The sequence below is a fragment of the Camellia sinensis genome, chromosome 14 (assembly GCF_055761805.1).
Source record: "Camellia sinensis isolate YWXY chromosome 14, ASM5576180v1, whole genome shotgun sequence".
Taxonomy (NCBI): Eukaryota; Viridiplantae; Streptophyta; class Magnoliopsida; order Ericales; family Theaceae; genus Camellia; species Camellia sinensis.
Window position 1 is genome coordinate 107,531,517 of NC_138974.1, and position 25,646 is coordinate 107,557,162.

The window sequence follows — 25,646 nt, forward strand, 5'->3', positions numbered from 1 at the left end:
TACAATGTGTGAAATTAGAGAAACTTGAACACATGTAAGTAAAGCACACGCGAAAATGTGTACAATGTGTGAAATATGAGGAACTTGAACACATGTAAGTAAAGCACAGGCGACAACGTGTACAACGTGTGAAATATGAGAAACTTGAACACATGTAAGTAAAGCACACGCGACAACGTGTACAACGTATGAAATATAAGAAACTTGAACACATGTAAGTAAAGCACACGCGACAATGTGTACAATGTGCGAAAAAATGTGTGATAAAACGTGTGATAAAACGCATGGGGGAATGCATAACAATGCTTGGACTGAAATGCATGGCTATGCTCTAACCGAAATGCACGACAATGCATGAACTGGAATGCATGAGAATGCATGAACTGAAATGCATGTCAATGCACGAATTGAAATGCATGACAATGCTTGTAAGATATGCACGACAATGCATATGGGATATGCATGGCGATGCATGAACTGAAATGCATGACAACGCATGAATTGAAATGCATGACAATGCTTGAACTGAAATGCACGACAATGCGTGAACTGAAATGCAAGACAATGCACGAACGAAAATGCATGACAATGCACGAATCGAAATGCATGACAATGCACGAACTGAAATGCATGACAATGCATGTTTGATAGGCATGGCGATGCATGAACTGAAATGCATGACAACGCATGAATTGAAATGCACGACAATGCATGAATTGAAATGCATGACAATGCACGAACTGAAATGCATTACAATGCATGTGGAATATGCATGGTGATGCATGAACTGAAATGCATGACAACACATGAATTGAAATGAATGACAATGCTTGTAAGATATTTATGACAATGCATGTAGGATATGCATGGCAATGCATGACCTGAAATGCATGACAATACGTGAACTGAAATGCACAAATTGAAATGCATGACAATGCTTGTAAGATATGCATGACATTGCATGTAGGATATGCATGGCAATGCATGAATTAAAATGCATGACAATGCGTGAATTGAAATGCATGGCAATGCACTAATTAAAATGCATGACAATGCTTGAACTGAAATGCATGACAATGCGTGAATTGAAATGCATGACAATGCACTAATTGAAATGCATGACAATGCTTGTAAGATATGCATGACAATGCATGTAGGATATGCATGGCAATGCATGAACTGAAATGCATGACAATGCGTGAATTGAAATGCATGGCAATGCACTAATTGAAATGCATGACAATGCTTGTAAGATATGCATGACAATGCATGTAGGATATGCATGGCAATGCATGAACTGAAATGCATGACAATGCGTGAATTGAAATGCATGGCAATGCACTAATTGAAATGCTTGACAATGCTTGAACTGAAATGCATGACAATGCGTGAATTGAAATGCATGACAATGCACTAATTGAAATGCATGACAATGCTTGTAATATGATAAGGTGTATGATGGTGCGAATGAGACACGCGAAACAACGCGGTTGGAGGGGGTGCAGGATAAGGTGACCTAAGGGATGTGCATGCCAATGCGAGCATAGTGTGTGCGACAACGCATATAGTACGTGCATAACAATGCAAAGAGGCGTGCTTTACAGTGTTTATAGAGACGTGCATAACAATGCAAACGTGGTGTGCGCTACAACGCAAGACAACAACATTGTAATGCAACGCATTTAAAGGGATTTCTAAATCTCATAAGATACAAAAAATTATATGAAAAAGGATACACCATACTCATACCGAGCATCGCACACGGAAGGTACGATTTAAGGTTGACACGAAGGCCGGTTTGAGCTTCAACAGTGTATTTTCTTGCACTTTCTTGAGGAATGAAGGTCCCAAACATCATATTTGACCCAATCAAGGGTGCAGGAGGTGCACCGGCCACAAGCGGAGGCCACCTCCATTGGCCATAAAATGAGACCACCGGCTAAATATTTAGCCGACCGGCCAACAATTTGGCCGACAGGCCAAAAATGGTTGTGTTGGGGCAGTTTTGTCCTTTGGCCACGGGTCTTCAAATATAAGGTTCCAAACCTTATATTTCCACTTTATCCTAGCTCGAAAATCCCTCTTCCCTTTCCCTAGGTGATTTTTCTTCCTTCGATCCGTGTTTTTCTCGTGTTTTCGACACTTTTCCATCGTTCGATTCGCGAAACTCTCCCCGTTTCGCACACTTTGAACCGAACAAATCTTGGTTTCGGTGCCCTTTTCTTGGTTTCCACGGTTTGGGGTTTGTTTTCCCCGAGTCATACCTCGATCTTCGTGCCTTTTCCACACCCGACCTTTTCTTCCATTTTTCACCCTCTCGGGATTGACTTTTGGGTTGACCTTTCGTATTCTCGCCCATTTTTTACACTTTCAGCCATTTTCGCACCTTTCTTGAGATGGCAAATGACATTCCACAGGGTGGGAGTCCTCTAGAGATGGACGTGGACCCCGAGGTCGACCTCCTACCTCTTCGCATCTGACCATTTGAACCGGCGACCTACAGGCTGACGATTCATGTGCTTCCTCCTGATGGCATCCGCCACTTTAGGAGCTATGCGCGGGGCATGCCATTGGAGCTTCTATTGCGCGAGCCTGAGTCACACTTGTCCTACGGCGCCGCTGAGGTATATTCTTCCTCTGTTTCATTTTCTGCAATGTAGAATACATAACTACGATAGTGGATTCTGTTTTTTAACTGCTTAGCTCAGGCACACTGATAGATCACATGCCGTAGTTCATTGTGAGCACACTCACACCCGATATTTGTTTAAATCTGAGCTTATGCACACACACTGCATTCTCAACTGAACAATTCAAACATACTGAGACATCATATGCTATAGTTCACTGTGAGCACACCTACACCAGACATCTATTTAAATATGAACTTATGCACACACACTGCATTCTCAACTGAACAATTCGAACATACTGATACATCATATGCTGTAGTTCACTATGAGCACACCCACACCCGACATCTGTTTAAATCTGAACTTATGCACTCACACTGCATTCTCAACTGAACAATTCAAACATACTGACACATCATATGCTGTAGTTCACTATGAGCACACCCACATCCAACATCTGTTTAAATCTGAACTTATGCACACACACTGCATTTTCATCAATTCTGAGCATATTCATGACTGTATTTCTAGCACTGCTTCGCAACTATTTGTTTTGAACATAGGGAGATTCCCATGCCTTCCGGGGGTATGGGAACACTGCCGCCCGAGGTTGGTACATGGAGCTACCCGATGCAGTCCGTCATATCGTCGACCGGGCTGGCTTTGAGACCTTCTGCATGGGACTCTCGCACCTCACTGCAAGTAGGCCCCTTCTTGCTGCTCTGGTGGAGAGGTGGTGGGACACCACCGACTCCTTCCATCTTTCTTCCAGTGGGGAGATAACGATAACTCCCTTTGACTTCTCTATTCTCACAGGCATCGAAGTAAGGGGTGATCCAATCCCCTTTGACACAGATATGGACGAGTGGGACCCCGCTCAGCTATACTTACTCGGCACTTAGCCACCCCTTGCCCGGGCAAGGTTTGTTAGGTACTCATGGTTCGAGGATCATTTCCGGATCCAACGCCTACTGCTCGGGAGGAGGAGGAGCAGTATGCCCGTGGCTTCATTATGTTGTTGGGGACCACACTCTTCGTCGACCGGGCGAACACCGTCGCCCTCTACCTATTAAGCGTGTTAGTGGACATGACACGGATCCGCCGCTATGACTGGGGTGGCGCGGGCTTGGCCACTCTCTGTGGATATATGAGCTTATCCTCCCGCCTAAGCGGGCAGTTGCTTGGAGGCTACTGGCGAGCCTGGGAGGTACATGTTCCCTTTTCTGTCTTTTCAATTCTGCTTTTCAATAGCAGTACATCACACACACTGCGCGCACGCAATCTGCTTTACACTGGTTGTACACTACACAAACTGCACAATACACTGCATGTATCGCACTCTGCTTTATTTGTAATAACCCGACCCTCGCACATGATTTCTATTATATTCTTAGTCCTCGATTGGTACTTTTAAATGCTTACTGTGTAGTTCCGTGAAAAAAATTATGATTAAGGAAGTGAAATCCATGTCTATGAATGTCTATCTGTCTCACAAGGAAACTATCGGTCACCATTAACACGTTTGAATTAGAAATTGGAAGCCTTAACAGCTTAATTAGCTGAAATTGATTATATATCCGTAATCAGCATAATTTTTAGGTAATATTAAGCATGTTCGCGAAATTTTAATTTTGGAAAGATTAAACGATTCATTTTTGTCTTATATGCCTTACTTATATATATATATATATATATCTAAGACTTTAGGAGCCTTGATCAAAAACAAACGAGAATACCATTTTGGGGGAAAAAAAGAGGAGAAAACGGGGGAGAAGGGATTCAACAAGAAAGCTTGGCAAAATTGTTAGAGGTGTAGGATTGAATTCAAGGTAAGCTCAAATCCTTCTTGTTATGGCCACTTAGAGTTTGTAATTGATGTGTATGTTTGATTCATGTCTAATTCATGCTTGATTAATGAGGGTTTCTCTTAATTGGTTGCTTAGGCATCTAGATTGGGTGTGGTATGAAAGTATACTTCAATCTATGGTTTTCTATCATCACTTCATGGAATTATGCATATATCATGTGTTATGTTTCAAGGATATGAAGAACTTGAATCCAAGAATGGAATTAGGGAGAGAGATGGTTTGTTGAAGCTTCTAATCTTGGTTAATTTACTATAATCAAGGTAGAATCCATGTTATAGTGATGTTAGGTGGGAATATTGCATTAACCTAACCTTAGGTTGCATGTAAAAATGGAGTGAATACCAGGTTAGGACTCGAATGGAGGTTCAGAATTTGCAGAATCCGCTTGGTCCGCTTGAGCGGCGGAAAGCCCGCTCGAGCGGGAAAAACCACCTCTCAGTAGTTTTGTGTATTTTACAGTCCGCTCGAGCGGCCAAAGTGGCGCTCGAGCGGGGGACTCATTTTCAGGAAAAATTAAATGTTTGTTCAGTTTTGAGTGCTTGCTTCTCTGGTATTTTTAGAATATTTTACAGATGATTTTAAAGCGGTTGTAAGCATGCAAGGTGTAAGACTTAGGAAATGCTTTATAAAAAAGAAACTAATGTATTAATTGTGTGCAGGGCACATTCCAGAAGGAAGCAACATGCCACCTCAACACTGTGAGTAGTAGTACCTATGTAATGTTATGTAATCATGTCAATGTTTCAAGGCTTGTAAGGTAATTATGTTAACGTCTCAAGTATGTAATGTACTTACGCATGTTTAAGATATGTTGGTGTTAAAGCATGTAAAGAAAAGCATTCACAAGTTTCAAGTGCATTTACAAGGGCCAAGTGCCACAAGTTTCAAGTGCATTGTCAAGGGCCATGTGCCACAAGTTTCAAGTGCATTTTCAAGGGCCATGTGCCACAAGTTTCAAGTGCATTTTCAAGGGCCATGTGCCACAAGTTTCAAGTGCATTTTCAAGGGCCTCGCGCCATAAGTTTCAAGTGTAATACAAGGGCCTCGTGCCATATGTTCAAGGGCTTCGTGCCATCATGTTTCAAGGGCTTATAGCCACATGCTTATGTCACGGGAATAGGCCTAGGGCCATTATGAGCTAAACGCAGAATCAGACAAATCATGTGCATGCTGCATCTTTTATGTATTGATGTATTTAAGCTTCAAGTCGGACGTCTTTCATTATGTATTACTGCTCATTGAGCCCGGCTCACTCACCATTATGTCTGTTTCTGTAGGTTACCAGTCAGGGGGTCAGTCCTAACTTCGACGCTGTCCCTTTTGTCAACCTTTACATGTCCAGGCACTACACCAGGCCATTTATTTTTGGGAAGCTGCTAAGATACGGGTCTACTTTTTGAGAGCCACCTATGGACGTTGTACATAACTCTCATATTCCTTTTGTTATGCACAATTATCGGGCTAGGACTGTAAATGTATGTGTTTGTACATGATATTCAAGGATATAGTTTTAAACTTTATCCGCTTTTGATGGTGTATGTAATGCATGAGATCCTGGCATATTAGGAGTAGCTCAATGGAGTATGCTTGTAATTATGTTATATTAATATTTTATGCTTCCGATAAGGCCCCGTACGGTGTGTACATCAGTTTTTATGTCAATTTTTGCTTAGGTCATGCCCAAACCTTTAGGGGCGGGTTTCTGGGCTGTGACATTATTTGTATACCACTTTATGTGATAAGCATACTCATATCTGCTCTATTGCATTCTGTAGTAGTGGGTGTTTGCCTACTTTTCTAGGCTTGCTCCAGTGCCGGATGAGGAGATGCCTCTCAGTGTTCCGTTTTCTCATTGCTTCGATGTGAGATACGAGCGGAGGCCATGGGAGTCCTTCATGTTCTTCCGCTGCTATTTTGATACCATCACCGCAACTGACGTATGTCAGTTTATTCTAAGCTTTGCTTTATTTTATACCCTCAATATCAATAGATAACAAACTACGTTTTGTTTGCAGATCACCTGGCAGCCTTGGACCTCGTTGCCTGATGCGGTTCGGGAGCGGTACGCTGGTGCTCGAGAGACTGCCCGTTTAAGAGTTCTACTAGAGGGCACAGTCTAGCGCACTTGGTACTTGGGTGAGTGTTTCTTGCGGCAGACCCTCGGCTTACCGGAGCAGGTAGTCCCGAGGCCGCCTCCCACCCATATGAGGCATACCGAGAGGTATACCTTTGAGGAGATGATGGATTACACCATTGGATGGGACTCTGAGGGCTTTAGAGACGAGGGTGACTATGCCGAGTACATCCAGGCTTATATCATGCGGCCTTTGACTGGTGCTCGTCCAGCAGAGCGAGAGAGGCCAGCGGCGCCAGTAGCAGGAGCGGGGGCATCGAGGGCACCTCCAGCCCGAGGCAAAAGTGGGTCCTGGAGAGGGCAGGGGGCTGGATGGCCAAAGCTGCCCACGACGATCACATGCCAAGGACAGGGTGGGGAGACTTATCAGATACCCTTCGCTGCTCCTCCGGCTGATTATGAGCTTGTTAGAGTCTATGGCTCGACCCCGGTATATACTGCTAGACTTTGGATTCTGTACAGTCATTTCAATTCATTTGATATTCCGCAGAATACTAATGACTTCAACCCTTTTGCAGGCTTCCGTCGAGTACACTCGCCAGTCCCTGGAGTTGATAGCCTCAGCGGTGGGGATGCTGCAGCGATGCCTCGGCTTGTTGACCATCTATAATATCCCGGTAAGTTCTTTCAACCGCAGTCTCAAACTATGCCTACAACTTCATACATAATCTGATGCATCACACTATCAACATGACACTTGATTCACAGCATTCACGACACTGATACACTGTAACCCACATACTGTTCACAGCATTGCTCATGGCATTCATACCCTGGACCTATACACTACATTCTGTACTGATACACTGCTCACAACATTTATATACTATTTTGCGTAGCATGACTGATGCGTTTTCTATTTTTCCTTTCTAGGCCCCATTCCAGATTTCGACTGCAGGAGGTGCTCTAGCTGGACCATCTTTTCCTGCTCGAGGAGGAGGGAGAGCCAGGCGGAGGATGACTATCCACAGCCGGGGTAGGCATAGGCGCGCCCGTGCTGTGAGTAATTCATGAGAGCCCACTCCGGACGATGATGAGTCAGATGAGGAGGTAAAGTCGTCTTAGAGCGAGGCTGGGGATAGCACACACTCAGATTCTGACGGCGGGGCTGGCGGTGGTGATCCTGGGCCTTCATCCAGGAAGAGGACCAAGACCGACTCCCGCACTCGAGACCGTTGATGTTGATCCAGACACCTGTTGCCTTTTCTTTTCTTTGCTCTGTTCAGACATTTGTTGTTTTTCTCCTCTTTTGCTTTGCTTTATTTTTCTTGCGGGTAGATTGAGCACATTGTACTGCCTCAGGAGGGTTTTAGTTTCCTCAAAACCGTGTACTTTTTTACGAAAGACATGATGAAATGAAACAGTTGTTTTGTTCAAAAAGTGTTACATTTGTACACTTCATGCATCGCATCGCATCGCATCGTATCATATTACATAACAATGTAAATGAGATTTGAAATTTTGTTTGAAAATTAAGCACCTGCATCGTAATAATCAGGTAGTGAACCGAGTAATGCCAAAAACAACTCGATAATCAAAACAAAGAACTCGATAAGCTAACCAAGTGTAAATACAACTCGATAAGCAAAGCAAAGACTTTGACAAGTTTACAACTCGATAAGTAAAGAGCAACAACTCGATAAACAAAATCACGACAACTCGATAGACAAATGAGCAACAACTCGATAGCCAAATGAGCAACAACTTGATAAGCAAATGCATTTTTTTTGTTACGCATGAGACAAGAAAAACATATTCTATGCAAAATTGAAAGCAAGCACATTTTACGCAATAGACAGATATATCAAATGCAATATTGAAAGCATATTCTATGTATGAATCATAACGATGCGCGGCACGCATGCAACAGAAGTGTAGATGAAAGTGCATATTCTATGCAGTAAGGGGGGGGCATCAAACATGTACTTTGGTGCTTCCGATTCATATCTCGGAGGGCTTTGCAACACACTCATCTTAAAAGGGTACACCCTATTTATATTGGCAAGAGATAACGTCTGCATGTGAAAACCATAGGTGCTGCTTGGACTACCATTCTGACTTGAAGGGGGCTTACACTTGGGGTTGAGATACATTCATACTCCAGAGAAAGGCGAGGCCTGACAAGATGTACCTGGGACAGAGTCTCAAAATTTGTTGGAGTTGAAACACACTGAGATGTTCTAGATTTTCCCTCTTTTCTCTTGCTTTACAGTCTAGAACCCATATAGCTTCAGATAGGTCCTTGTTCGGCTATTTTCACATGGCCTGGTTTGAACCCTGCAGTTTATGAAGGAGAGAATCTTATTTTGCACAAATGTGGAGAATGACACAGCACTCTGAGCACAAAACAATTTATTTTTGAAGTTGAACTGAGAAAGGGGTCCTCAACCGAGTATTGAGCCTACAACTAACCGTAGTCAAATCGACTCAACAAAGAAAAACGAAAGGTAAACAACCTAAACACATCGAGTAACACTCGAAACGATTCAAAACAAGAATCGAGATAAACGACACAACAAACACGACACTAAGACGTATTACAAAGGCAAGAGACCACTCAGTCGCGAGGAGCCAGTTTCTTCGGGTATGATTTCCCACCCTTTCTTATTTGTGAGTCTCACATCACTCGGCCCTCTGGCTCTGTTTTTTTTTCCCTCTGAAAAAGCCCTTTTCTCACTTTTTCTCTCAGTGCACATCTCTCTATTCTTCAATCTCTCTCTTTTTTATCCCTCCCCTGGGTGGTTGACGGATAATTAGGAGGTTGTGGGCCCGTGCCCCTAGCACTCTGCTAGATTCTCATTCTTATGCACACAGCTAGTGGGTTCCTCCCACAGTGGGGTTGCGCTACAACTGGGTGTGTAGCAAATCTGCAATTGACATTGGTTGACGATGCTCTGCTGGGCAGTTTGGATGTGATCAGATCTGTCCAGATTAGGGAATGGAATATCTTGATCCATTCCAATTCGTGGTTCGCACTTAACTTGATACCTCGCTAATTGGAGGATGGGAGAGCTTTCAGCCCTTTGTTGTTAGCTTCAGTTGTGCCCTTTCTGGCGAATACGGTGCCCTTTCCAGCAAGTAGAGTACCCTTTCTAGCAAGTGCTTTGACAACGAGGAAAAGATAGGAAGCCTGACTCAACTGTGCCCCCAGTTCATCATTTTGACCATTTTTTTTTTGGCTTTCTAAAACAATTTTGATCAATATGAGAGTTAGATTATCATACTTGTTTGATTTTCTAATTTAAAATCATGCCAGTTAGGTTATAAGCATTGAAATTTTTCCCTTTTTTGGGTCCAAGAAATGGTCCAATTTTGGAAAGATGGAATAATTTTTCGAGAAAGTTAGCCAACTTCATTAAAAAAAATCTCAAAAATTGTTTTTGCAAACGACCACCGCTCAACGAGCACAGAACCTACCCTTGAGATGCATAACCTCAGATCCATATCAACGAAAAATTGCCCCTTGTGTAAATGGCACTGCATGGCAACAGAAAGTTGCCCCTTGTTTGAATAGCACTGCAGCACACCGTAATCAGTCCTCAAAGTGACGGTCATAACTGAGTTTTCGGATACAGTGAAGACAAAGATTATCAAAACCAATTACATGGACACAATTGATTTGGAAGTGTTTGTGGCTAGACTTCAGAATGAAGTTGCCTACGTATCCCAAACACGAGAATCAAGCCTTATGTAGTTCCGGGTTAAGGTACACTCGGGTATTAACCTCTCCTTTTGCGCTCTAACTTTTGCCAAGGCCGCCCTTTCTCGGTTTTCAACCTTGCAAGCTTTGTTCTTCTTTTCTTTTCAATTCTTTTCATTTCTTCTTTTTGTTCTTTCAATATTTGCGTTTTTTTTGTACTTTTCTTTTTCTTTTTTTTTATTTGCCCTAACTTTTGCCTGGGTCTCCGTTTCAGGTTTTCGGTCTAGCGAGCCTCTCAAGGGTAAAAGTGTAGCTGGTCCATGTCAAATGGTTTTAAGATCTCAAGGCCATATGTATCCAAAAGAATGACTGATATTCCACGATGATGTAGAAGTTCATCCAATGGGGGGTTGAATTTGCCCCTAGTGTTATGGATAGGAACTCAGTTGTCCTTCAGCAATACTTTCTTCTTTCTTCCCTTCTAGGATTTTTCATTCTTGTCGATCTTCGTTAGCTTGAGAAACATCCCAATTTTTCGCTTTTCGAGTACATTTAAAATTCTTTTGCCCCTAGTTCGAGGGGGTGCTTATGATCTAGCTTCGCAAGCTTCTTTTAACGACGTCTGAACTTCTTAATCTAACTTTCTTGCCTCTTGTTCAAGGGCTTCTTCGAATCTGGTCACACATGGCTCACATTGTGGTTGACCGTTGAACAATCTGAATCCAGGTTCAAGGTTTGAAAGCAAAAAGGGGATCGAGTCTCGAGGCTGAGAACGATCCTAGGATGCATAATCTCAAGAGCGATTCCACACAAGTCTTCGCAGGATGGCGAAAAACATTTTTGTTTTTTGAAATCTTTTAAGAAAACAACCAATCACTCGTGCTGAAGACAATGTAGAACCAATCTAGATCAAGCCAGGTGTAGACACCCCATTTTTGACCGTCCTCAAGACTTGGACGTCATCGTTTGAACACTCGATGATCATCCTCGGTCGTGTTCGTCTTGAGTTCTCGAAGGTTTCGGTGGCACGCCTTGCCTCAAGACCTCTCGACTTGTTTGTTTTGTGCTTGGTTGTATACCAAACACTTGTGTTATTGCTTCTGAGGGCAGGGAATGGCTTGTTGGCCATCCTCACACCTCACCGGCCTTGGCTTGAGGCCACCGGCCTAGTTTTCTTACTACCAGCCAAATATTTTGGTCGGCTGGCCATTTTTGTTGGTCAATCGGCCATATTTTCCAGCTGACCCCTGTTCATCTGCTTTATGCAGATATTTAGTGCCAGCTGGCACGCACAATTCACCCCCTCCATACACGTGTATGGAGGGATTTGTCTCTTGCTTAGCTTGTTTTGGAAGCTTTGTAAGATTGGAATTCTATAAAGAGGGAGCTTCTCCTCCCTCCTCAGGGGTTCCAGAGGTCTAAAATTAGGGTTAGAAATAGTTGTATCTATCTATCTCTATATCTCCCTCTTTTACATATTTGTGTGTTTATAAGGTTGTTCTGTTCATACTTTTGCACACAGACACCTAGCATTACACCATCCTCTAGGAGCTGAGGTCCTTGGAGGTTGATTTTGGTGTTCTTAAGTTGTTTTGGACTAAAAAAAACCTACTGGACCATTGTTCTTGAAGAAGGTCTACAAGGGTGAGTGTTCTTGCTTTAGTTTCCCCATTTTTGCACAAGCTTTTAACCTATCTTGCATCTGTTTTTAAGCTTAAGTTATAATTGATAAAAGTTTAAGTGCTTAAAATAGTTGTTTAAGATCACTTTGGTGTTTGGGGTTGTTTACCCCCTCTTAAGCCTTGTTTGGCCTCATTTTTGTGCCTTTTTTGTGAGCTCCGGGACCACCTTGTATTGGCCTTCTCACCACTGAAATCCAGAGGGATTTCAGTGGTGGGGATGGTGCTTTGAGGTCCTAAGAAGGAGAGGGTCATCCCCTCTCCTTGTTGTCTTCAATACTTGTCATATTTGCCTCATGTGTGAGCACCTTGTTTAAGTTCATGTTGGCCATGTCTTAGTTGATATTTGGTGTTATTTTGCCATGATTTACCTCTGTCCAAAGTTGGTTTAGATGTGCCATACATGCTATGTATACTTGTCTTGTAATCCCTTGATTTTGCCTTAACATGCACCTAGCATTTAGACCACTATTCTTACTTGTTTTGGCCTAACTCCATGAACCTTTTGGCCTTGTTTTAACATGCTAAAGCTTTGATTTTGGTTGTTTTGGTCGTCCATCACTTGCTTTGTATAGCTACCATGAAACCTAGCTTGTATGCTTTGAGTGTTGGCACCTCTACCATGCTCTATTTGCATCATTTCAGTGGTTTGGCACCATTAGTTATGTTATTTCAGTCCTTGTTTCATGCTCACATGCTTGCATCTTATCACTCCTTTAATGTTTTAAAAGGTTGGTGTGTTATGCTCCATGTTTGAGTCATTGTGCATGCCTATATGCTTAGGCCTTTTGGATTCCATCTAAGTGTGTGTTTGGTCTTGTCTCGACCTACATTGGGACTGTTTTGAGTCCCTTTCACCCTTTGGGACTTGCCTTGTATGGCCGTGGTTTGAGCCCCCTTTGACGAGCTTTAGGCCGTAGACTTTCTTGCATGATTTGCTTGCCTTATTTGGTTGATTTGGCATCATCCCTTATATGTTTTTCAGAGCTTAGCATGTTGATCTCATGTCCATGTTTGTCCCTTTTAAGTATGCTTAAAAGTTTCCCTTTTATGCTTAAGTGTTGGACCATTATACAGGCATGTTTGTATGTGACTTTGTCCCTTATCCCTTAGCATATTGGCCGCTGATTTGGGCCTATTTGAGAGCTACTCACATTGGTTTAAGACCATCATTTGCATGTTGTTACGTGCTTGCCTTGCATGTTGTCGCATACTTGGCCCCTTTGCATGTTGTTGCATGCTATGTATGTTTGTACGTCTAGATGATAGGACTATTAACATGTTGTTGCATGTTTAAGTGATATTGCATTTGGCATGCATCTTTGATTAAGTTGCCTAACATGTTGTTACATGTCTTGCATGTTCGCATGTTTGAATTGCATCTTGCATGCTTGTTAGCTTGCATAATTGTTACATACTTGCATGTTTGCATGCTTGTTCACATACTCATATTGCATTAGATGTGTTGCACACTTGAGTTATTTGCATGTTTGCTTGCTTGCCTAGGTTGCATTGCATTAAGCATGCATTCTTTGCCTTCTGATCAACCATGATAGAGGTTGGGGATCTTTATGTGTTTGTGTGCATTTCATTTGATATTGATGTTGTACACTTGACTTCTTGGGCCATCATGCATTGAAATGTGTGATTGGTGGCCCGAGGGTCGAGAACCATGCTCCTCTAAGTCTCAAACATGCTGAGGAGGGTGGTGGTGCATAAATTGCTTTAAAAATGCATTGCCATGTCTTGTCTGTCCTCTGTTGCAGCAAACCAGTAATCTGCAAGAAGAAATGGCTGGTTTGCAACTTTCAGTGCCAGCCGACTATCAAAACCCGGCCGGTGGTATAATTTTTGGACGATGACCAGTTCTCCATGGCCGATGGTGTTTTTCCGTGGTCGATGACCTCCCATAGTGCTTAGGGAGTAGTCCAGAAGTAACCTTGAGACTTGTGTAATCTTCAGAGGTGCAGAGCAGTGTAAACAGAGGCAACATGTGACATGGCGGTGGATTTCCGAGCGGGGCCGAGCGTGCATGCATTCGTCCCTCTCCCGAGGCTGTTTTACTGCTTTCAGTAATTTAATTATTTTGTTTAATTAATTAAGGGTCTGTAATATTTAATTAGCTTGTTAGTTAATTAATTTGTATTATTCATTCAGACCCTCCGAGAGAGGGCAATTTTGTAATAAGAGTGCGTGTGTGTGATGCATGTTTCCAACCCCATTTCTTTCTCCCTTTTACTTAACCGCTTATTATGGTTAGTTCTAGGGCACGTTTCAATTAGCATCCTTATGCTATGCATGTTTGCATCATTCATCTGTATTGCATGCACCGGGCTCGGCGCATCATACTAACTACATAGTATTTCAAATTCCAAGTTGAATACATGTATCGAGTTGTCGCATTTCACATGCCATCCTTAGATTAGCCGAGCCTATTCTAGTTGCATTTTCTATGCGATGCATTAGCCATCTTAACATGGACTTGGATCATACATTTGATTACTAACATGTTCCTTGTTTTGGCTCGGAGTACACTGTGAGTATTTATGCTTTAGCATCTTGCATGTATGTGAGTTTTGCCATGATAGCATGCTTACCATGAGGCTATGTGCTTATGTGATATAACTGCCTAAATGCCAGTGGGCGAAGGTTAGATTACTTGAATTGGAATAATTCATTGAAATCCGTGTTTTAGCCTACTTGCGAGTAGCAAATTTCAAACCATTTCCAAACAAAACGGATATGCGATGCTTTGTTCTAAATTAGGCGATCTAGTCTATACTTATGTGTTGTGCGTATCACATAGTAAATTCTAGCTAATTAACCGGAATAAGAACACATATGTTTTCAAAACAAAATATCATGCTTAGTACAGGCCGATCTTCGGATGGGGCGAGCGGGGGTGCTCATAGCTCTCCTTCCCCAATCGTACCCAAGTTCCCGAGCTGAGGCAACTTTGGTGATGACAGACATGTGGCCTTAGGCAACGAGTCAGGGTTTCCTAAATTTCCCAAAAATAAAACATTTAGGTGGCGACTCTGTATCTGGCAAAGCAGTCCATGTTTGACACTTCTTTCTAAAAATCTATTTTTCAAAACGATTTTCCGGATTTGGACTCTTTGGTGATTTATCAATCTCACATCGCACATTGTGAGATCGGATTAAGAACCGTGACGATTTGAGTCCGACCTGTAGTGAGCCCCAAATGAACAAAATGGGATTCCCTTCCGGGACGTTCGGGGACGTCTACACCAGGATCCTTCTCAGTACTCACATTAACAAACATGATCTCATTCATTAAGGGCTTAGCACGCCTCTCTTTCTTTCAGTTTGATCAAATTTTGCAAAACCCGAGGAATTCCTCCCTCTTCATTTTCGTTAAAAAAGGTTTTTGAAAAACTTAGGTCAATGCAATGATTTCGAGGCATAGAAGAAGTAGGTGAAAAGCACTATCGTTTCATTCAATCTTGTTGGCACAACAGACTCGAAGTAGCAATAGGCACAAAACATGAAAAACCACTACTGTTTCATTCAGATCTGTCGGCACAACTGGCTTCAAGGCAGAAACAGACTCAAAAGAAAGCAAAAAGACAAATACAAAACAAAACAGTGATATCTGAGATAACACCCCCGGAATCACTCGACTCCTGTACAACAGGACTGACTCGATACAACAAGACAAACCCTTAATAAAAAAAGACTGACTCAAATCAAAGAGACAGACTCAAACAAAACCACATAACTGACTCGACACCCAAGTCGGAAGCTACAAAAACCAGCATTCACAAATGCTCAAAATAGTGCGTGCCACACGCCATATCTGAAGTAAAGTGGGCGCCGCCCGCAGGTGGACCAACCCCTGATCACATACTTGTATTATCCTCGAAGTCCACCAACCCAATGATGACAGACTTTGCTGAGCTCGGTGGGAGGATGACTTCGTCGTCAAACAGATCCTGTACTTCATGGCAAAGTCGGAAGCAATTGCCGGTGGTGTGACCAGTCTGTTGATGGTACACACAATATTGGGTAGCATCATGTGAGAGAGGGAGATTACTCGGGAGAAGCCGAGGCTCAAGAGGTTTGAGATGACCTTTTTCAGTGAGGATTCGAAGAGCTTTGGACAAAGGCATGTAGAGGGAATGAAAGACCCTGCGACCTCGGGCAGATACTTCGAAGTCTGTGGACCTTTGCTGCACGCACTAGCAAAAGGATCGGCAGGTGCTGCCTTGGCTCTCTGATCTTTTCTAGGTGCAGGGTTGGGATTAGAAGGAACTGTTCTTGCACGACAGTCCCTATCCCTATTTTCCCTTTGGCTTGAAATGCTCTTGGTCTGAGCAGGGAAAATGTCATCCATAGTCTTAGCCACAACTGCGAGTACTTGTTGCTTATTCAACCCCCCGGCTTTTCGGGTCTCAACAGCTTGCTGAAGTTGTTCATAGGGATCAGTGTCCATCTTCGCCTTGTCCTTATCACTCGCCTCAACTTGGTGGAAGGTTTGGGTTGCTATATCAGTGCGAAGCCCCGTTGTCGTTAACATGTCATTGCCGGAGCTTGAGACAATTTCAGGTTGGCTGAGCTCAATTACAATTAGCCCCAGTAGCGGGGGCTCCTGTGGTATGAAGTTCCCGGCATACGATATGGTTGGTGGCGGAGCTGACATTCCATAGGCCAGATCAGCCATAGATCTATAGAGGTCGCCAATCATTCCCATTAACTCAAATGTGGTTGGCTTGTGTTCCCGTCGTGGTAGAGCCAGCAACCGGTCAGCCTTATGGCACGCTTCTCTAAGTGGGCCTCCGGCAAACCGTTCAGGAATAGCATACGACAAACACGGTGTCCTAGGTGCAGCAATGCACATGCAATACAAAGAAACACATAAGTGTAATCAAAACAAGATATCATGAGTTCGAGTCAAGTTCTCTAAGTCCCCAACAGAGTCGCCAGAAACTGTAGACGCGCCCAGGGGGCCCCATGCTACTACAGTTCGGACTCATTTGTCACAGTTCTTAATCTGATCCCACAATGTGTGATGTGAGATTGATAAATCACCAAAGAGTCCAAATCCGGAAAATCATTTTGGAAAACAGATTTTTAAGAAAGAAGTGCCAAACATGGACTGCTTTGCCAGATACAGAGTCGCCACCTAAATATTTTATTTTGGGGGAATTTAGGAAACCCTGACTCGCGCCTAAGGCCACGTGTCCGTCATCACCAAAGTTGCCTCGGCTCGGGAACTTGGGTACAATTGGGGAAGGTCATCCATGAGCACCCCCGCTCGCCCGATCAAAGATCAGCCTGTACTAAGCATGATATCTTGTTTTTGAAAACACGTGTTCTTATTCCGGTTAATTAGCTAGAATTACTATGTGATGCGTACAATACACAAGTATAGACTAGATCACCTAATTTGGAACACAGCATCGCATATCCGTTTATTTCGAAAATAATTTGAATTTTGCTACTCGTAAGTAGGCTAAAACACGGATTTCAATGAATTATCCCAATTCAAGCAATCCAACCTTCACCCACAAGCATTCAGGCAGTTATATCATATAAGCAGTTAGCCTCATGGCAAGCATGCTGTCATGTTAACATTCACATACATGCAAGATGCTAAAGCACAAACACTCACAGTGTACTCCGAGCCAAAACAAGAAACTAGTTAGTAATCATGCATGATCCTAGTTCATGCTAGCAATGGCTAATGCAACACATGCGGAATGCAATTAGAATAGGCTCGGCTAATCTAAGAATGTCATGTGAAATGCGACAACTTGATACATGTATTCAAGTAGGAATTGAAATACAATGTAGTTAGCATGGTACGCCGAGCCCGGTGCATGCAATATAGATGAATGATGCAAACATACACAGCATAAGGCATGCTAAATCAAATATGCCCTAAAACTAATCATCATAAACGGTTAAGTGAAAGGGAGAAAGACGTGGGGTTGGAAGACATGCTCACACACGCGCACGCTTATTACAATAATTGGCCCTCTCTCGGAGGGTTCGAAAGAATAATACAAATTAACTAACTGACAAAGCTAATTAATTATTACAAAACCACTTAACTAATTAAACAAATTAACTAAGCTAGTAAAGCAATAAAGCAGCCTCGGGAAGAGGGATGCATGCATGCTTGGACGGCTTTGCTCGGAAATTCATCCCCATGCTCATGCTGCCTCTGTTTACACTGCTTTGCACCTCTGAACACTGCACAAGTCTCAAGGATGCTCCCGAACCACTCCCTGATCACTGTGGGAGTTCACCGGCCAAGATATGAAGTCACTGGCCATAGGAACATGATCATCGACCAAAAGTGGAGCTCTCGGCCAAGTTAAGTTAGCCGGCCGGCACTGAAGATGGCCGACCGACCAACTATTCCTGCAGAATCCTGTTTTTGCTACAACAGAGGACAGACAGAGCATGGCAATGCATTTTCAAGGAAATGTTTGCACAACCACCCTCCTTATCATGTTTAAAGCTCAAAGGAGTATGGTCTTCGGCTCTCGGGCAATCAATCACACATTTCAATGCATGATGGCCCAAAGAGGCCAAGTGTGCAATTAATATCAAATGAAGTGCACAAAAACATACAAGGGCCCTCAACCTCTATCATAGTTGATCAAGAGGCAAGGGAATGCACACTCAATGCAATGCAACCTAAGCATGCAAGCAAGCATGCAAAGAACACAAGCATGCAACAACATGTGGGGAAAGCATACAACTAATATGCAATAGGCATACAATCTAAACATGTAAGCTAGCATGGCATGCAACAAAATGCAATGGGGTTAGCATGCAACAACATGCAATATACTAACATGCAACAACATACAGGGTACTAAATATGCAACAAGCATGCGACAACGTGCAAGGCAAGCATGCAACAACAAGCGGGGATGGACTTAAACCAAGATGGACAGCTCTCAAATAGGCCCAAATCAGTGGCCAAGATGCTAAGAAATGAGGGACAAAAGCATATGCAAACATGCATGCTAATTGGCCTAAAGACTAAGGCATAAAAGGCAACTTTCAAGAACACTTAAAAGGAATGAAAAGGATGCCAATGTGACAACATTACATGCTCTGAAATAATGCTAGGAGTGATGCCAAATCACATAGACAAATCATGATCATAGCATGCACAAGGCTTAAAGCCTGAGATTAGTGAGGGGACTTGAACCAAAGCTACACAAGACAAAGAGCATATGGCAAGCATAACCTAAAACAGTCCTAAGGCATACCAAAGTGAGCCTAAAACATGCAATTACCAAAGCCAAAACAAGCTAAAACGAAGGGGCCAAAACATGAGACATGCAAGACTACAAAAGAGGTGTTACTCTACACCTAACAAAGCCAAACATGGCATGACTTAAGCAACCAAAAATAGAGCTATGGCATGTCAAAATGAGCCCAAAAACCCACTTAGATGGTGTCCCAAATGCCTAAGCATGATGGCATACATAATGATACATTCATGCGGCATAACGTACAGACTCTTTAAAGCAATAAAGAAGTTACAAGTGCAAGCATATGAGCATACTATATGGACTGAAATAGCATAACAAGTGGTGCCAAACCACTGAAATGGTCGAAATAGAGCATGTCAAAGGATTCAAAACTCAAGGCCTACAAGCTAGATTACATGGTTGCTTTACAAAGCAAGTCATGGACGACCAAAACAACCAAAATCAGAGCTTTAGCATGTTAAAACAAAGCTAGAAGCTTCATGAAGTTGAGCCAAAATCATGCTAAAAAGACATGTTACAACATGGTGCATGTTAAGGCAAATCATGGGATTACAAGACAAGTATACAAAGCATGCATTGTATGTCTAAACCAACTTAAAACAGAGATGTATTAGGGCCAAACAAAGCCTAATACACACTGAAATAAAGCTGAAACAAGCTAAGCACGCAAGCCACCAACACAAGCCATTTATGCAAGCATTCAAGACAACAAGGAGAGGGGATGACCCTCTCCTATTAAAGACTTTAAAACACCATCCCCACCACTAAAATCCTTCTAGATTTCAGTGGTGAGAAGGCCTGAACAAGGTGGTCACAAAACTTAAAAATAAAGCATAAGAACTGTCACACCCCAAACCCGCCCCTAAAAGTTTGGGCATGACTAGTTCAGAAACGGACACTTAACTCGATGTACATAAGATATGGGGCCTGAATGGAAGCATTATTTACCTAAAATATCATATAATAACATACAAAACATCCATTGAGCTTTCACTACTATGCCAGGATCACAAACAAAACATAAGGAAAATCAACATATAGTGACATGCATCTGAGAATCTAGTTATGTACATATGCACATACAGACCCAGCCCTCGAGATTGGGCGTATTAGTAAAGACATTGAAATGAATAAGAACCAGATACACTTCAACCTTAGACAGACAATCAAGGTACAAAACCAAAAGCTTAGCATACTTCATAAAATGAGTTGCCTTCATTTAGGTGGTTGGACACTCTGAGGTTGACACGAGAGGAATGGATGCCATGGTTTAAGGTTGACCTCCAGGTTGAGTGCCCACAGAAACAGACATAACATAAAGTGAGCCAAGCTCAGTGAATAATATGACATAAACAATTCAACGCTCAACTTGAATTATTGTACATAATTATGCATTTAAAAGTAAAGAGATCATATGGTTAATTTGTTTTTGTACGGATTTCAGAACGGCCTTGGGCCCAATCTTAAACAGAGTGGCATGAAACCCTTAACAGAATGGCACGAAGCCCTTAACAGAATGGCATGAAACCCTTAACAGAATGTATGAACTCAAGAGGTGTCTCGTACGGATTCTAGAGGTGGCTCGCAGTGCTACACTTAGTTTCGTACAACACTTTGTTCCATACTAACAGATCATACAGAATGGCCATAGGCTTCATAACTTTTACAGAACGGCCATAGGCCTTATAACTTTCACAGAACGGCCATAGGCCTCATAACTTTCACAGAACGGCCATAGGCCTCATAACTTTCACAGAACGGCCATAGGCCTCATTCATATATGTATGGACTCAAGAGGTGGCTCACATAGAATCTAGAGGTGACTCGCATAGCAGCACTTAGTTCCATGCAGCACTTTGTTCCATACCAAAAATTCTTAGGTTTCACAGACCGAACAACCCATATCATGTCATAGCATAACATAAACAGAATAGATAAGCAAAAACAGAATAATCTCATTGTCTTAAGAATACCATTATACAATAGTGCACATATATCCTTATCATACACTTACTAAAGACAGGATAACTCATATTCTAATGTGGGTCTCATAATAATGTTAAACATTTGCATTCATGTCATAGGTTCTCGACGACCTTGGGTCCTCCTGTAAAACAACAGAATAATCTCGGTTTCATACCGATACCTTGGTTTAAAGATGAACATAGTTCCATTTATTCGTTATTGACAGAACAGAATGTTTCCAGAGTCGTATCGATGTATGCCAATCTTTCAACATTCACATTGACTTCCAAACGTCATAAATATTTGTATAACACTTGCAAGGAACAGAGCGTTAGTGACAACAATTATCCATGGTAAATAAAATGTACATTCCTGTACTATTACTCACAGTGTGCTGGTGGAGCATTTGTTCCTCCTGAAGCGTGTCCTACACACATACGAAGTCACACATTAATTCTCTCTTTTCCTTATTAAATCGTTTCCTGATTCTCTTTACTTCGACTGAATTTATAGACAATAAAATAATATATAATACAGATTTCGACGATATTAGAGGCTCCAGCACGCAAAACGAAGCATGTCATGTTTTTCAGCTTGGGCCGCACGTGCGGCTGTGAGCGTCGTACGTGCGGCTGTGAGCCCCGCACGTGCGACAGAATGCCCCGCACGTGCTTTTTAGGCAGAATCCAAACTCCATTTTTTCTCATTTTCCCGCATGTGCGGTGATTGGTCTCGCATGTGCGGCCATGACTCCGGCACGTGCGGCGATTCTGCTTCAATTCTACCCGAAATTTCAAGTAAAATCCCATTTTTTTGTAGATGATTGCAAGCCTTCAAATAGATCCACAAATCATGCGAATAAAATCACAATCACACACATCAATCTACTACAATTGAATCATCAACCTTGAGCTTACAAATTCAATTTCATGAGAGTTCTAATTTTGCATACTCATAGATATATATATACACAAAGTCATGCTCACATGCTTGAGTTCAAATAATTCAATTGAAAAGATGAATGCAACTTCTCATAGATGATTCAAAACAATCAAAGGTGAGAGTATCTGGCCAACTAACTTTTTACACACACACAAGGGTACAATTACAACTTCTTAAGGGCCTATTTGGTAACGTTTACGTTTTCAGTTTATATTTACAAAAATTTTATAAACTGGTTTTTGTTTATTTTAGAAAAACATAAACTACAAAAGTGTTTGGTAAAGACAAAATATTTAAAAAAAATTTTAAATATAAAAAAGAGTGAGAAATGGCAAGTGGTGGCAGGTGGTGGGTGAGGATGAGTGGTGGCGACGGAAGACGATGGTGGAAAATAATTGTGGATGGTGGTGGCAGAAGACGGTGGTAGAAAATGGTGGCAGGTGATGGGTGATGGTGGCAGAAGACGGTGGTGGAAAGTGGTGTCAAGTGGCGAGTGGGTGGGTGGTGGTGGCGAAAGACGGTGGTGGAAAGTGGTGGCAAGTGTCGGGTGGTGGCAGCGGAAGACGGTGGTGGAAAGCAGTGACGGGTGGGTGGATGCTGGTAGCAGGTGGGTGGTGGCGGATGAGTAGTGGTGGTGGTGGTGGTGGATGGGTGACAGTGGCAGGTGGTGGGTACTGGCGAGTGGGTGGCGGTGGTGGCGGTGGGTGGGTGATGGTGGCAGGTGGTGGGTGGTGGTGGCGGCGAGCGGCGGGTGGTGGTGGCAGGTGGGTGGTGGTAACAGGTGGGTGGTGGGTGATGGTGGTGACGGATGGGTGGTGGGTGATGGTGGCGGGTGGGTGGTAGGTGGGTAGTGGGTGGTGGTGGTTGGTGTCGGCGGGTAGTGGCTGGTGGTGGTAGGTGGTGGATGGTGGTGTCAGGTGGGTGGTGGCGGGTGGGTGGCGGATGGTGGTGGCGGGCGGATGGATGGTAGTAGCGGGTGGTGGGAGGTGACGGGTGGGTGGCAGGTGGGTGGTGGGTGGTGGTGGTGGCGGGTGGGTGATGGTAGCTGGTGGTGGCAGGAGGTGGATAGTGGTGGTAGGTGGGTGATGAGTGTTGGTGGCGGGTAGGTGGCGGGTGGTGGTGGGGGCAGATGGATGGTAGTGGCGAGTGGTGGGTGGTGGCGGGTGGATGGCAGGTGGGTGGTGGTGGTGGTGGTGGTAGCGGGTGGTGGGTGGTGGTGGCGAGTGAGTGGCAGGTGACTGGTGGGTGGTGGTGGTGGGTGGCGGGTGGTGAGTGGTGGTGGCAGGTGATGGTGGGGGGTGGGGGTGGGGGGTGGTGGCGGCGAAAGACGGTGGTGGAAAATGGTAGCGGGTGGTGGCTAGTGTTGGATGTAAAAAAAAGAAACTCAAAACTTAAAACGAAACACATTTTTTGAGTTTACATTTTTTGGCCAAATTTATAAACTGAGACCACTGATTTATAAATAAAAAATTTAACAAACAGGTTTTTATTTGAGTTTTTTAAATTATTGTAAATATAAACTAAAAACTAAAAACGTAAGTGTTACCAAACGGCACCTAAGTGACAAGGTTATGAGAAATTCTTACCCGATTTCAAAGGAAAGGTCTTTGATGATGAATTAGTTACCTTATGCTTGAGTCTCCCAACTCTCCACCTTGCTCTTGTTGAACTTTTTCCCACATCCTTACTCTCTCCCAGGAAATATCTTAAATTGATGTTCTTAAGTCAAATGTATAAGGCATAAACATATATATATCTAAAGATGGAGATAAGGACAAAAATCAATCGTTTAATCATCCCAAATTGAAATTTCACAGAAAATCTCATTATAGCTTAAAAATCATGTACATTTCAAATGTCAAATCAATTTCAAATTATTACGCTTCTAAGATCACCAATTTCAGATTCAAATACTAGAATTGTAACAGATAGTTTTCAAATTAAACAGATACACACCTATAGGCATAAGTTTCACTTCTTTAAACTTACTTTCACATAAAATTTCACCATAAGTATGAAGATGCACAGAATAAGGAGTCGATAGTATACCAGAAACATGTACGAGGGTCGGGCTATTACACTCTCCCCCCCTTTAAATGAGTTTGGTCGCTCAAACTTGTCTTACCATGCAACATGCTCACATAATTCCTCAGTTCAAACAATTCTCAGGTTAACCCAATACTTATCGCAGTTGTCCAAAGTTCTTAACATAATAAGCATCTTAGGATTTGTTCCAACTAGTCGTTTCAATGACTATTTCAGGTATGTAGAAATAAGAATATCAACTCCGTACATTTATTTTACAGGATCATGTGTTGAGTAAGTTAAGACTACAAGAGTCCATGGCAGGAAATTCAAGGCATAAAATCCTCAATAGCAGAGTTTACAATCACCATATTTTCTTGTCAATAAGCTCCATAGCAGAAATTTTCAAGTATAGAAACATACCATTCTCAAATACGAAAACATAAAAGATAGTATCCCCTTAAGCACATAATGCATAAATTCCCACAGCAATATGTTAATTTCAAACATAATAATAAAAAAAAATATTCCCTACTAAGTTTCTAACCAGACCAGACCAACATTAATAGTCCATATGCAATTCTCATTAGAAAGTACATGTTCAAACTTTCCCAATTAAGTAATTCCTTAGGTAAATCTTATAGTGCAATTTACTCGGAAATGAGTTGTCCATTAAGGTTATATATAGTTCCAAAATAAATTAATTAATTACGTGGGAAGATTCAAATTTAGTTTTGCATAATTAAATCAGATATCAGAACCTACCAAACAAGGTCCTGCTTAAAAAGCAAGGTATATTTCATTCCAGCAGTCACAAATAAATCGCTTAGGTACGCAGCCACTAGTTTCATTATTAGTTTCCAATGTTTCTTCATTTTCGAAAACTCATCAAAGTCATATCATTATTGCTTGAAAATCGTATATACTAATTCTTGATAAGGTCAGAACAATGGGGAGAAGAATCCCAATCATTATCGTTCATTCTTCACAGTTTCACTTCTAAATACAGTAACACATGGAGAACCATATTCCAAATCAAATAGTTACGGTAATACCAAAGAAAATAGCATCCGGTTTTGTAAATTTATGCAAACATACCATTGTAAACACTTGGTCATGCCGTCATAAGTTAAAATCTGACTGAACAATACATACGACTATACATTATTTTAAGCAAGGGAGATATTCAAAGACAAAGCCAGAAATCATATTCAAAATCATGCTTGACTAATCAGTCATAACCGTAAGGGGTAATATCTTCTCTTAATAAGCATTTACTCTTGTTACAACACAAATAAATTTGGCCTCTCCTTTAATCTTTTAGTATTTCGCTATTCAGATAATTCTTTCTTTTCCTACCGTAAAACATGAGATCAACTACATGTTTTCGTATTTACAACTTATAAATACAGTGGATCAGCAAGCAGTCATACATAAACAGAGTATCCAGTAATTCCACATACGTAGGTCCTACTGGGTCTATTCATAGGGTCACAGTTTT